Source organism: Thermobia domestica, chromosome 16 (genome assembly GCF_964235325.1).
Source record: "Thermobia domestica chromosome 16, izTheDome1.hap1.1, whole genome shotgun sequence".
Taxonomy (NCBI): domain Eukaryota; kingdom Metazoa; phylum Arthropoda; class Insecta; order Zygentoma; family Lepismatidae; genus Thermobia; species Thermobia domestica.
Genome location: NC_137469.1, coordinates 90,160,937 through 90,174,378, shown reverse-complemented (window position 1 = coordinate 90,174,378; position 13,442 = coordinate 90,160,937). Strand labels below are relative to the sequence as shown.

General features: G+C 35.7%; 1 long non-coding RNA gene across 1 annotated transcript in view; it reads right to left on the bottom strand.

Annotated features, from left to right (window-relative positions):
* Positions 1–7,128: 7,128 nt before the first annotated feature.
* Positions 7,129–13,442, bottom strand: part of LOC145672783 (uncharacterized) — an 81,435-nt gene continuing 75,121 nt past the window's right edge. Inside the window, exon 3 of the long non-coding RNA XR_014128652.1 lies at positions 7,129–7,886. This is a non-coding gene — a long non-coding RNA (uncharacterized LOC145672783). The remainder of the gene's footprint in view (positions 7,887–13,442) is intronic.

Sequence of the window (13,442 nt, the reverse complement as noted above, 5' to 3'; positions counted from 1 at the left end):
GTGAGGGTTCTACTACTTAACCACCATACACCTTGATCATTTGAGTAGAGTCTAATTTTATTGTATGGTTTTCTGCCAACTGTATTTATATGATTTTTGTAACTTACTTGTGTTACTTCATTACAGCCTTGTGTCAGGCCTACCTAGTAATACAATTGAGCTTAAATTATCACGATACATATGTACACTCATGTTCAAAATGATTGTCGCATATGTATAACTGTCTTCTTTTAAGAATATAATTTGATAATAATTTTGTAGGGTACTTTTAATACTGGTACTATGTGCATACTCGGGAAATGTATATTTGTGGTAAATTTCATAGGAAAAGAATTATAAATACGAAAATTGGAATGAGTAAAACAAAATGTTGCAAAATGGACAAGAAAGTTTTATTTTCGTTTTACTGTTCTTATTTACTGCTCTTTTGACATGAAATTTGCCACATATACGTCTTTGCCGATTATACACATACTAACATTATAAGAAATACCGGGTGAATTCATTATCAAATTACATTCCTACAACAACATATTTATAGGCATGCAACAATAATTTTGGACATGAGTGTACTTTTAAAATGAATTCACACATTAATAAATATATTTTTTGTTGTAATTTCTTGCCAGTACTGCGGCGAGTCTTGAAAGACGAATCTTGAATTCAAGAGTCGCTTACATTTTCTATTGAGATTTCACATGAAACTTCCATTACCAGAGGTTCTTAAGAGAATCTTGAATAGGCAAAACTTGATGTTACCAAAGAGAGAATAACGCAAATGTAAGACATAAAGTAATGTAATGAAAAATAGATAGTGAAGAAAAGAGATAAAAGTGTTTACATGTAGCGAAGAGATAAATCGATATGTTGCAAGGAGATAACGTGACGTATAGCGTTTATTCTATCTTTGAATCTAGAGTATTCTACAAGTTCACAACATAAAAAATCCATAATCAGACCAAAATAAAAAATATTATATTACTGTAATAATTTGTGTTATAGTTCCTTCAATATATCATTAGTTCTATAAGATACATAATCACAAAAGTTAGTAATATGTTAGTCCTTTGGCCAGATTTAGGGTCATATGTAGTTAAGAAATAAAGTGACTTTATTGAAACGTGTTAGTTAGAGAGAAACGTTTTGTATTAATTCCACTACGGTAAAAGTTGGGAACATCGAGGTGGCTACAGGGCCGAAACTTGAATCCTGCGAACTACGCGTTCGCAGGAGGCACCAGGTAAAGAGGTCACCAAACTGGGAAATAAATTTTGTGCTTTGAATGTGAATATTTATTAGAGAAAGTGTTGTGATGAAAAATTTACCAAATAGCTTCAAATAAATATTGCACAGACTGAGATACAGATAAAATACATCGAAAGGACAATAATGTCGAATTTTTTTTGTGATTGGCTGTAAAACGCCCCCTTTACAATTGAAATAGACTCGCACATCAATTGGCGCCAATGCCACACTCACAAGTGATGGTAGTTTGAGGGAAAATGCCAGCGGGAGGTTTAGGAAAGATTTTTTTGAAGTGGGAAAAATGGAGATTTTACGAATATGAGATAAAATGTAGGGAAATTTAGCTTTTCAATAGATGTTATATTACGCACTACGGCAGGACGATTAAAGGTAGCGGCATTATTTCCACAATCCCACCATATGCACAAAATACAAATATAACAGACTCTTCATTCCTCTCCCAACAATCCTTGGCGATCTTGCTAAAGAATATCATTGCCAAATATATCTTTGAAATGGGAATGGATCAACAAACAAAAGGAAGTCAACTGCACATGTTGCTTATGGATTTTGTGGCATTATCTCAGTAGAAATAAATGTCTTCAAGAAATGCCTTGTCATAAAACATTGTAGCCACATAGTGCTTCGGTTCAATGACCACAGGGAAAGGTCAGTGTAAATGAAATGCACAATATCGAAGTTCAAGCGACTAGGCTTTTGTTGTCCATTGGTCCAGGGAGGAGGACGAATACTAAGAAAAGATGAGCGATACAAATGGAATTTTTGACCATTTCTGAGGGAAATTTTAACTTAAGTTCCTAATGTCAGTGGTTCAGGATGTTTTCACTTTTCAGTAGTACTTTATTTTTCATGTAATAATAATGGCGGACAATAAAAAACGGTGGGCACTTTATCGGAAAAGAAAGCAACAAAACTTGAAAAAAAGGATGAGAGGCAAGCGAAGACTAAAAAAGTGTCTTTTGACTTCTGGACAATTTTCGAAAGTGATAATCATACAAATGTTGAGATGGAAGAGTTGTTAATACCAGCTACTGTTAACGAAGCATTTGAAAGTCGGCAAACTTTTGAAATTGTAAGTTTATTTTACTTGATTGCAGCAATTTAATTGTTAAATTAAAATGGAATGGATACGACCTCTTCGGTTATGGGTCTGAGTTACATTTAATGCATTTCAAAATTTGAATACAGTTAGTTTTCACACAATTGTAACAATTATTTGAGGAATTTTTGTCCATTACAACTTTCTACACTTCTATTATAATTATAATAGATAATTATAATTATAGATAGTAGATAATTATAATTTAGGTGGAGCCGCCTAAATATTGTTTGCTTACACTTAAGAAATGTCTAGAACCGGCCTTTGGGTGGCTATACTTTTTTTCTATTACGCTGCCATCTACAGGATTATTTACGTGTGTCGGAACAACCTATTGCTCCTAACATTTTATACAGGTAGTCTGTTTCATCAACATGTTCTAATAGTTAAATAGAACGTTACTCTAATTAGTGTTTCGGTGTGTGTCATGATGATGGTCTAATGATTGGAAAATTCTTGATTTGTATTAAAGGACTACAGAAAGTATCCATGATAAGTGTTTAATATTCGTAAGTGGATATTAAAACAGATTTACTTTTATTTATTTAAATATTTTCTGGACTTAAGTTGTAGTTACGCTATATTGAACACTTTGATTAGGTATGTGCCATAGCTCTTTATCAATAATGTGTTTGTTATATTATTTGGATTTTCTAAACCTAATTTGCGTTGATAATCTATCCAAATTGAAATTAACTTGAAATTAAATGAAATTTGAAATTAATAAATATGACCATAAGCCGGCATCTGAAAATGTGAATGAGGAAACACGACTTAAATGAGGGAATCAGGAAATTTCACGAGGTGTTTGTTAAAAGTTAATTGTTTCGCTTTAATTAATCTTATAATAAATTGTTATTCTTTTTTAAAATTGATTCCTCTAATTATAATAGCAAACTACCCCTTTTGTACTAATTTTGCACTCTGAAACCACTTGGGTGTTGTAGTGTACCGTCGGTTGAGTGTATTCCTGCATTATCCAGTAATGATAAAATAGTGATGGCGAGTAGGTACAAGGTAAATTTTTGCATGCAGCAAACTGAGGAAGTAATATCGGTCTGTCAAAAGAAAAGAGTTTTATTTCGCAAGGTTTATGCTCTATAGGCTAAAGAAGACCAATGGTTAATGGAAGTGAAAACGGTGGTGGTATGAGAATGTAGGAGAAAACGGGAAAACACCGAGAAAACCAACATATACGATGCTCTTAATCACAAGGTTACATGGCCCACGATAACAAACTAGAGATCCTTTGCACGAATTGTGAACGCTCTACAACTGAGCCAACCTGTCTCCCATTCTCTAAAGCCTGTATGTAGTATTTTGACATTTCAAACTTTAATTTTTATAAGTATCATTCATAAAGATATGAAAAAAAATATTACATTGTCTGAGCACTCGCACTGGAACCAAAGAGAATTATATTGAAAAAGATCTACCAAGCGTTGGTAAAGAATATAAAACTTAAAAGCAACGAGAGGAAAAAGTAGTAAACTTTGCTGGTATTTCTTTGTCTTCGTTTCACTGTTTGCTCTTTAATGTGCGACAGCAATTTATGATATTGCGTGAGATGATGCCTCTAGAATATAGCAAAGCATCCAAAGAAAATAAACAAAATGACAACAGCAGCGAAACGAGAACTGACTAAAACAGATATTCACCTAAGCTTTATCAACGATGACGGTCGCTTCCCCGTAGCTACGGGAATTTTTAAAATTGCAACGATCATACTTGATTATGAATAGTCTAATATTTCACCCTGAATTTCCCATATACGTTCTAAAAAATAATTGTCCTACTATCCAGAAATTAAAAAACAAATAAACGATTTTTGCTTTACACTTTTAACCAACCATCTGGATGTCGAAACTTGGTTCAAAGAACATTCAATCATACTGAGGATGTTTCAAAACAACACCGACAACGTTTGGGAGCTGATTCCTGACACCGAGACAAGACGAAAAGTTTAGACAAACATGGATGAACAAATGCTTCCTTTCGGAGTTAGAGGCTGCCGAAACCTATGAAAGAATGAAGTTTAATGGTTCATAGTTCCAAAACTATGGAATTTACCGTAATCGGATCAAGACTTCACTTACGAACTAATATGTGTGCTATCCAAATATCAATGTTTCAGAATCCGAAAGTACTCACGCAACAATTTTTATAGAGGAAGTTTGATTACGGGCATATAATTTGAAGTACTCATCAACTACTTCTACAAAAATTGTTAAGAAACTACTGCAGGATTCTGAAACATGGATATTTGGATAGGGCACATACTAGTTCCTTAATAAAGTTTTGACCCGGCTACGGTAGGTCAAATAGTATTGGAGCTATGTTTTCGGCAGCCTATAACTCCGAAATTAAGTATTTGTGCATCCAGGCTGGTCTATACTTTTCGTCTTATCTCGGTGTTAGGAATGACCTCCAAAACGTTATTGGTGTATATATGTAAGAGTCCTGTATATATGTAAGAGTCATACAGTAGAAAATTTGTAAGGAGCTTTTTGAGTTCTTGACCATTCTCCATAAAAAAAAAAGAAAAAAACTTTTACACGCCTACCTAGGTAATTACATTAGAAGGTAGTAGATTAGTTTAGGTAAGATTAGTTACGTATTTAATAAACAAACAACTAAAACAAAATAGAATGACATACTTTATAGGAATTTTTGTGATAAGAGAAGTAAACTGAACAAATGGCTTGTTTTCGTTTTGTACGAGGTTCATACATAATCGCGTACTATTTTGCCATAACGTTCGCAATTTTTAATTTTTGAGTTATATATTTGTGTCGCTTTCCAACACAATTGCAATCTTTGTATCCTACCATCAAAAGCGTCTTATAAGTTTTTTTTTTTCTTTTCGCGGGAGATATATTTTAGACACTGAAACATAATACTTCAGAGGGCACTTATGGACTGAAAACTTCTGCCTCGCAATGAATCATTCAATTTCGAAAAAAGACAGAGGTAATTGTAGATAGTTCTTAGGAGTAAAATATATGAGATCTCTTCTTATCCGGAAGATTTTCCTTTCTTCCAGCTGTCAAGAGATATAACGTGAACCGACGTTGAAGCAAGTGGTCTGTCAAAATAGTTTCCACGATGGCCGTAGAAATTTTTAAAGGTTACAGATATTCTTAACATTTAGCCTTCTGTCTTCTATGACCGTGAGCTAAACAGGGACAATGTTTTCTGCGGTGGTTACACAAATTGATCTTCCGAACATTGACAGATCTTCAGTTGACCCCTGCTTTCCCTAAATTCACTCACACACTTCCGCACAGTACAATCTTCAAGGAAAGTGTCTCCAAAACATCCTTCAACTGGCAATGAATGTTCACGTCCTTTTCATAACACGTAGGAAAAAAAAATCTTTATTAGGTATTTTTACGATGAAATCCGCCATTTTAGATCAGTACCAAAAAAGGTTTTACTAGACAGGTGAATTTCTTAAAACCTAACATAGCTAGACGGTTCAAATTTTGCATAGTTAAGCCTTAAAAGTCTAATTACCTAGTAATATATAAATATAAATTGTAATTATTGCTTTTGACTACTCTCAGAAAAAGAAATGGAGTTACGAATAGCACGTAAGACAACAAATAAAAATAAACAGGACATCAGCAAGCAAGGTAAGAGTAAAATCAAATAGAAGTATCAGAAAAAGTCAGTATAATATCAAGTTTTGATTTCTTCTCCCTCCGATGCATATTGGTAAATATTGCAACTTTCACTTTGAATCACCATATAAGATCAAATTCATAGTAAATTACTACTTATACAAGGTGGCCCGAAAGTAGGTATACACCCCTGCATTGATCAAATATAACATTCTAGTTTATGGGTTTATTCGCTTCGACTCTTCCGAGCTTAAATGTAAGTATAAACACATTAAGAACAAATAATAAAGAGACTAAGTCTACCTGATGAATAAAAATAAGAAATTATATAAAATTCAATGAGCTGATCAATACGGTAGTGTATACCTACTTTTGGGCGACCCTATATAAATTTAATATCTCTACTTTCCTCTGCTACTTACGTACACTTCATACCACTATTTTTCTGTATTTGAATACTTCATTACTACTTATATAAATTCCATATCACTATTTTTCTGCATTTCAGTACTTAATTGCTCACACAAATACCATATAGCTACTTTCCTTCATGTTAGCAGGAATCTCCATGACTAAATTACAGCGCCAGTTTGAAACTGTCAGCTAATCTAATAGAGTGATCAAAAAATCATGCAACCAATGGTGCATTTTTCCTTTCTTGTAGGTGACAGAAAATGATAATTGAGGCAAGGAACTTGTAGTGCCACAGCACCATAATATATTTAATAGAGGAAATAATTTTCATTGTCGAAGAGAATACGAGATTGAGTTTCGAAGCCACTACAGCATGATATGCACAGGCACATCTCAGGAAGGCGATGTATCAATCTTCCTTTGAATTTCATTTTCTGTTCTTATTCCTGAGCATTTTAACTTACGTTTCTGTACCTAGGCTTGCATGATCCAAATAGGGAGTAAGGATATTTTTGTCTCCAACACAAAATCGAGCATAGTGCCCTCTAGTAAAGGAAAGGAAGTAGACGCAATCTTTGCAGGATATTTGCTGTCAGCATGTAAACCTAGGCAATGTTGACTACACTCCAAGATTTCCCAAAGTCAGAATTAGTGTAACTATCCATATTTGGTCTTGACTATTTTGCCATGTTTGGACTATTTTGTCGCTTCTAGCGTCTTAAATACACAATTTTATGTTTAAGGTGAAGAATCTGAACATCTCTTTTGTAGATTTCTTTAAAAATCCAAATATTATCCTCAGACATTTCGCAGGTCATTCAGCATATACGTAAGCGTAGACTTGTACGTTGTGTCATTACTGTTTTGATTCTCATGGAATTGTAGGATTATTTTTTACTCTATCTGTATAAAGTTGAAGCAACACTACTCATAATTTAGCTTACTATTGAAAGATAACAATCCGAATCACCTGATCACAACCTTTATTATTACATTACTCAATCTCAAAGGGTCTACACTCTGGCCTCTACAACCCTACAAAATAAGCGAATAATAACAACCATCACTTCGCTTATTACAATCACAATTACAATGTGATCTAACATATTTTCAATCCTACATTGTATAAATTCTTTACTAGCAATAGTTTGTTATCACGCACATTTTTTTTTTTTTTTTTTTTTTTTTTTTTACGGAAGAAGAGTATATGTATATCACCTACAACATTTTGTACCAAACAGGTCGGATATAAATAGAAAAAGAGTTTCTATATTTTGACGTAGGTTACAATTTCAGATCTTCAAGTTGAATCAAGTTGTTGAAAAGATTTTAGTACTGAACATCATTTCTATATCAAGTAGTGTTTGAAAAGTCTTGAGCTTTTTGTGCACGACTTAGCATTAGTGTCCCAAATCTCAGGTTATACGAGTTGCAACAGATCATGCCTAACGTCATTTGGCAACAGGCAGTTGAAGCTAGTAGATCTGAAAAAAAAAAAGGATTGTAATTCTTATAATCAGACAAAGATACAGCGCCGTAAAGATGGCTAAACCTGCTGCAAAACTGCACTATATTTTACATGCTCTATAGGCTCATAATAAAATTTGTGGTGTCCATCCAAAGCAACAGGCGATCCAAAGCAACAACGTTATTCAAACCAACAGCCAAAGATGTTTCAGTCACTTTCGTTCTGGAAATTTCGATGTCAAAGATGATTCTTGAAGTGGGCGGCCAATCACAATAAAGGTGGATGATATTCTGGAAAGAGTCGACCAAGTCCGGCATGTAAGTAGTAATGACATCGCTAATAACCTAAATATCAATAATGAAACAGTGTTAAACAGTTTGGAGAGAGCTGGCTACGAAAAGAAACTCCATGTTTGAGTGCCACATAATCTGACTCAAAAACAATTACTCGATCGAATTCCTATCTGAGAATGTTTACCGAATCGTAAAGAACTCGAGCCATTTCTGAAGCAGTTGCTCACCAGTGATTAAAAGTGGATAACCTTCGACAACAATATACGAAAAGGATCGTGCTCGGAGAAAGAAGAAGCTACACAGTTTGTGGTAAAGCAGACAATGATGCCCAGCAAGGTAATGCTGTGTGCATATGGTGGGGTTGGAAGGGCATGATGCATAACGAGTTGTTGCCGCCGAATGGAACGATAGACCTAGGTCTGTACTCTCGACAAATAGCGCGAGTGCACCAGGTAAGTAAAGAGAAACAACCAAAACATCCACAGAAAGTGTGTCGTGTACCACGCTGACAACGACAAAACACATAATCTTTAACGATCCGTCAGCAATTGAGGTAACTTAGTTTTGAGGTTCTAATGCATCCACCATAATGACACCACTTCAAGATGAACAAAATGACATATTTGCGGGTGAATTGTCATGCATAGTTTTCGAGAAAATAGTTTTCTATGGCATTATACAGTGTGTCGTTCATTATCTGTCTGACACAGTTCACAGTTTTTATCCTGTTGGAAAAGATTGTTTATTTATTTATTTATATACTGTATGAAAAATTACCCACTATTAAGTGGCAGATATATATATATATATATATATATATATATATATATATATATATATATATATATATATATATATATATATATACGAGGGTTGGAACTTAAATAGTGGCAACACTGCTGTGGAGACCCTATGCAATGAAATGTACTAGTAGCGCTGATAGCGTACGTTGTTGACATGCCTACCTACCCTCCGAGCAAATAGACTCGCCCGTCCTACGTCACCGGCAAGCGCACAAGCGAGGGAAGCACAGTCACTTGTGAGCGAGTGGTCTAACGTAAAGGTGTCACTATGTTTTCGAAACAGGAACAACGGATTTGGATCAAGATTCAATGTGTCAGAGATCGTACAGCACGACAGTGTTATCAAGGGCTTCAAGAGGGGTGTGGGGAATCAGCATTGCAGTACAGAACAGTGGTACGGTGGGTAAAAGCCTTCAATGAAGGTCGGCAAACTGTGACAGACATGCATCGGGCAGGTCGTCCTAGCGTCTCTGAAGAAGAAGTGCAAGCTGTTGCCGCGTTAGTGGACAGTGATCGACGCCTGACTTCGTGAGCTCCCCCACGAAACCGGATTAGCGATTACGACTGTGCTTCGCATCCTGAAGGAACGACTGGGCATGCGCAAAATTGTATCACGATGGGTTCCGCATGAGTTGACGGAAATGCAGAAATGGATGCGTTACGACGCTGCTCAGACGCATTTGGAGCGCTATGAGCGCGAAGGCGAGGTTTTCTTACGCCATATCGTAACACTGGATGAGACATGAGCCAGATCTTACGAGCCAATACTGAAACGCCAATCTAACGAATGACGTCGTTATGGGTCCCCGCGAAAGTCGAAAGTGCGTCAGAGGCCCAGTGTGATAAAAGATATGGTGATTCTTGTGTACGACTGTGATGGTGTTATCCTAGCGCATTACGTTCCTCCAGGACAGACCGTCAATACCTTAATCCGGTTTTGCGGGCGAGCTCACGAATCGTCAGGCGTCGATCACTGTCCACTAACGCGGCAACAGCTTGCACTTTTTCAGAGACGCTAGGACGACCTGACCGATGCATGTCTGCCACAGTTTGCCGACCTTCGTTGAAGGCTTTTACCCACCGTGCCACTATTCTGTACTGCAATGCCGATTCCCCACACCCCTCTTGAAGCCCTTGATAACACTGTCGTGTTGTACGACCTCTGGCACATTGAATCTTGATCCAAATCCGTTGTTCCTGTTTCGAAAACATAGTGACACCTTTACGTTAGACCACTCGCTCACAAGTGACTGTGCTTCCCTCGCTTGTGTGCCTGCCGGTGACGTGGGACAGGCGAGTCTATTTGCTCGGAGGGTAGGTAGCATGTCAACAACGTGCGCTATCAGCGCCACTAGTACATTTCATTGCATAGTGTCTCCACAGCAGTGTTGCCACTATTTAAGTTCCAACCCTCGTATATATATATATATATATATATATATATATATATTATATATATATATATATATATATATATATATATATATATATACAGAGTGTTAATGGATACACCGTAAGAGGTACCGACAAATTGTAAGAGGTGATTCCTCACATCAAAATAAGAGAAAAAGTTCATATGGACATATGGCGAAAAGTGCACAGTTTCAGAGCTACGGCTGTCCAAATTCGCGAAAAAACCAAATTTCTACAGACCCTACTTTGAATTCCAGAAGCTGTGGATGGTGGTCCTTTTCAGTGTGAAGGAAGTCACGCATACACAATCCAAAAGTGTATAGTTCATCAATTTTCAATAGGAATTTTCAGATATGCTCTCAAGAGAGTTTTCAAAAATAGCTTGATTTCAAGGAGGGTCCACAGTAGGCAGTAGGTAAGGCTTAACAACAATAGAGACTCAATTTTTCGGAGGGAAGTCGGAAGTACTAGGAACCGGCAGCTCCATGTATTTTCGTGTTCAGAATAACGTGTGCTGGCATATATTTCGCCACAGTATATTTCACGTTTTCTTCACTAATAAGTGTGAAAGAAAAGATTGCAGTATGCAATTTCCCGAGTACGAGGTACCATGCTGCTGACGATCTTTAACACTTCCGACATCCCGCCAAAGGATTCCGTGTTCATTGCTGTGAAGTCTTATTACTTGTCTACATTGGACTAATCACAAAGTCATAGCTATCTCAAAATTCGTTTGATGACATGTCTGGGAATTTCACCCTGCAGAGAATACTCTGTACATCCGTTGAACATTAATGAAATATTCCTTTCTTGGATTGGCTTCCTTTGCGGTAATAAGGACCAGCATCCACAGCTTCTGGAATTCAAAGTAGGGCCTCTTAAAATGTGGCTTTTATCCGATTTTGGACAGCCCTAGCTCTGAAATTATGCACTTTTCCCCACAGGTTGTAAACTTTTTCTTTTATTTTTGATGTAAGGAATCACATCTTACAGTTTGTCGGTATAGTTCATTAGCACCCTGTATATAAGATGATTTAATTTTATACATATTAGTTTTATTTTCCCCAACACTGACACAAATACTACTAACGATAACACATATATACTCTCAACCGTCATACATATTACTGACAGTGATGGACTTACTACTTGTAAGCTACAACGTGTAAAATAGAAGGCTCCCACGGAACATACATGTGAAGTGCATACCTTTGGATAGAGTGAGAAGGTGGCAAGAGAAATCTGAGAGAGGTTCATAAAATCCAGAATTCGATTGCGACAAACTTTTGTTTCTTCCACGATGATCCTTAAGCCAAGGAAGTAAACGAGATAGGAATTTCAATTACGAAGAAGTATTATATATACTACCGTTAGTTTTCATGAATCATCAATTTCCTTTTTCTAAAAGCCTGTTCAAATGTTAACACATATGTTTGAGCTAGGTTCGTATATTTCCGCTCTCATCGTTAAGATGATTTGATTCCATGTTTACTTTGTGATACATAATTCGTTGTAACATTACTATGGAAACTGCAATATAAAGAAACGGTAGAGTGCTTTTGTTCTTAGTGTGTATTACCAGCAAACAAAACTGACGGAATATTAGAATGAAAGTAAGAACAGCAAGAAAGAAAAGGGAAAGGGAATATACTAATCCTGGGGTAAAGCCATCTTTTGCAATATTGAGCATGGCATTATGGATTCACATTAAACGTCCAGTCTCATTTTCCTCTTCTTTCGTATTTCCACACGCGCATTGTGCAAGAGGAAAAGAAATTACTTCATGCAAATTGTATGCTTGGATTACAAGGATATACAACTGAACGTGGAGAGACCAAAAGAACAAATTCACTAGCGAAGCATATATACAGAGAGATTGTACTGTATATTTTTCTTGTCTTCTTTTAAGCGAATATTATCAAACCGGTTTCTGTTTTCACAAAGACCAGTACAAATAGTTCACTTCTGTTTCCCGTTTTCTTATTTAAGGCTTTAGCAACAAGTTAAATTATTAATGGGAGATGCTACAACGATTCTCTTTTTTTAAATATATATATATATATATATATATATATATATATATATATATATATATATATATATATATATATATATATATATATATATATATATATATATATACGAACATAGTAAGCACTACATCTCACAAAAGGGCTTCAACTGGTAAGTGAGATCAAAGTGATTAGCATACATCACCTTTTATCACACTCATTTCTGGCTTTTAATAGATACGTACCTACTGTAGCACGTCGGAAAACGGAAACTTATTTTAACATTATCGGAAATGATAAATCTTCCAATTTCAACATTGGATTCTTACAATTTTAAAAAAGAAATACTAAAAACAGTCAGGCACACCTAGATGTCAAATAAATAAATAAACAAATAAGTATAGCGCTCAAGCAACAACTTCCACATGCATCATTATTCATGTGTTAAAACTGACAAGTAGTCGTACTGTTTGATCACTACTTTTGCATAACACACGAGATAGCAAGAAATAATAGCAAAGGTTAATCAAGCTTTAGTCACGCAATTAGTGTCGTATTAGCTCTATACTAAGGAGGGTGTACTGTTTGGTATTCAGAATCTTCTTGGTGTTCCGTTAATAAGTTGATTTTGGTATATTTAACTAATATAATCCCAATACATCGGGTAATAAAAATAAATGTGGTAACTACGGAAATCTAGACATGCGAATCCGTAGTCTGTAAAAATGAAAATAGGCCCTATATGAAACACGAAATTCGAAATGTTTTCTTTGTGGTTTGATATTACAACAACTTATAAGTTACGAAATCGGATTATAATTAACTTGCTCATTTCCGACTTGAGGGATGTATTTAAGGGAAGAATAGGAAGTCAATTAATATTAGACAACTAGTTGAACCTGCGCTCTCTACACAGCGCATCATTCACATATGAGCATACATCTCCTACTCATTCCTCACAACATCTGTACATGTCCCTTTACAGACACAAGTGAAAGATGTCTTGATAAAAATCGGCAAGGGGTACCGTAAAGGGGAGATTTTTTTCGAT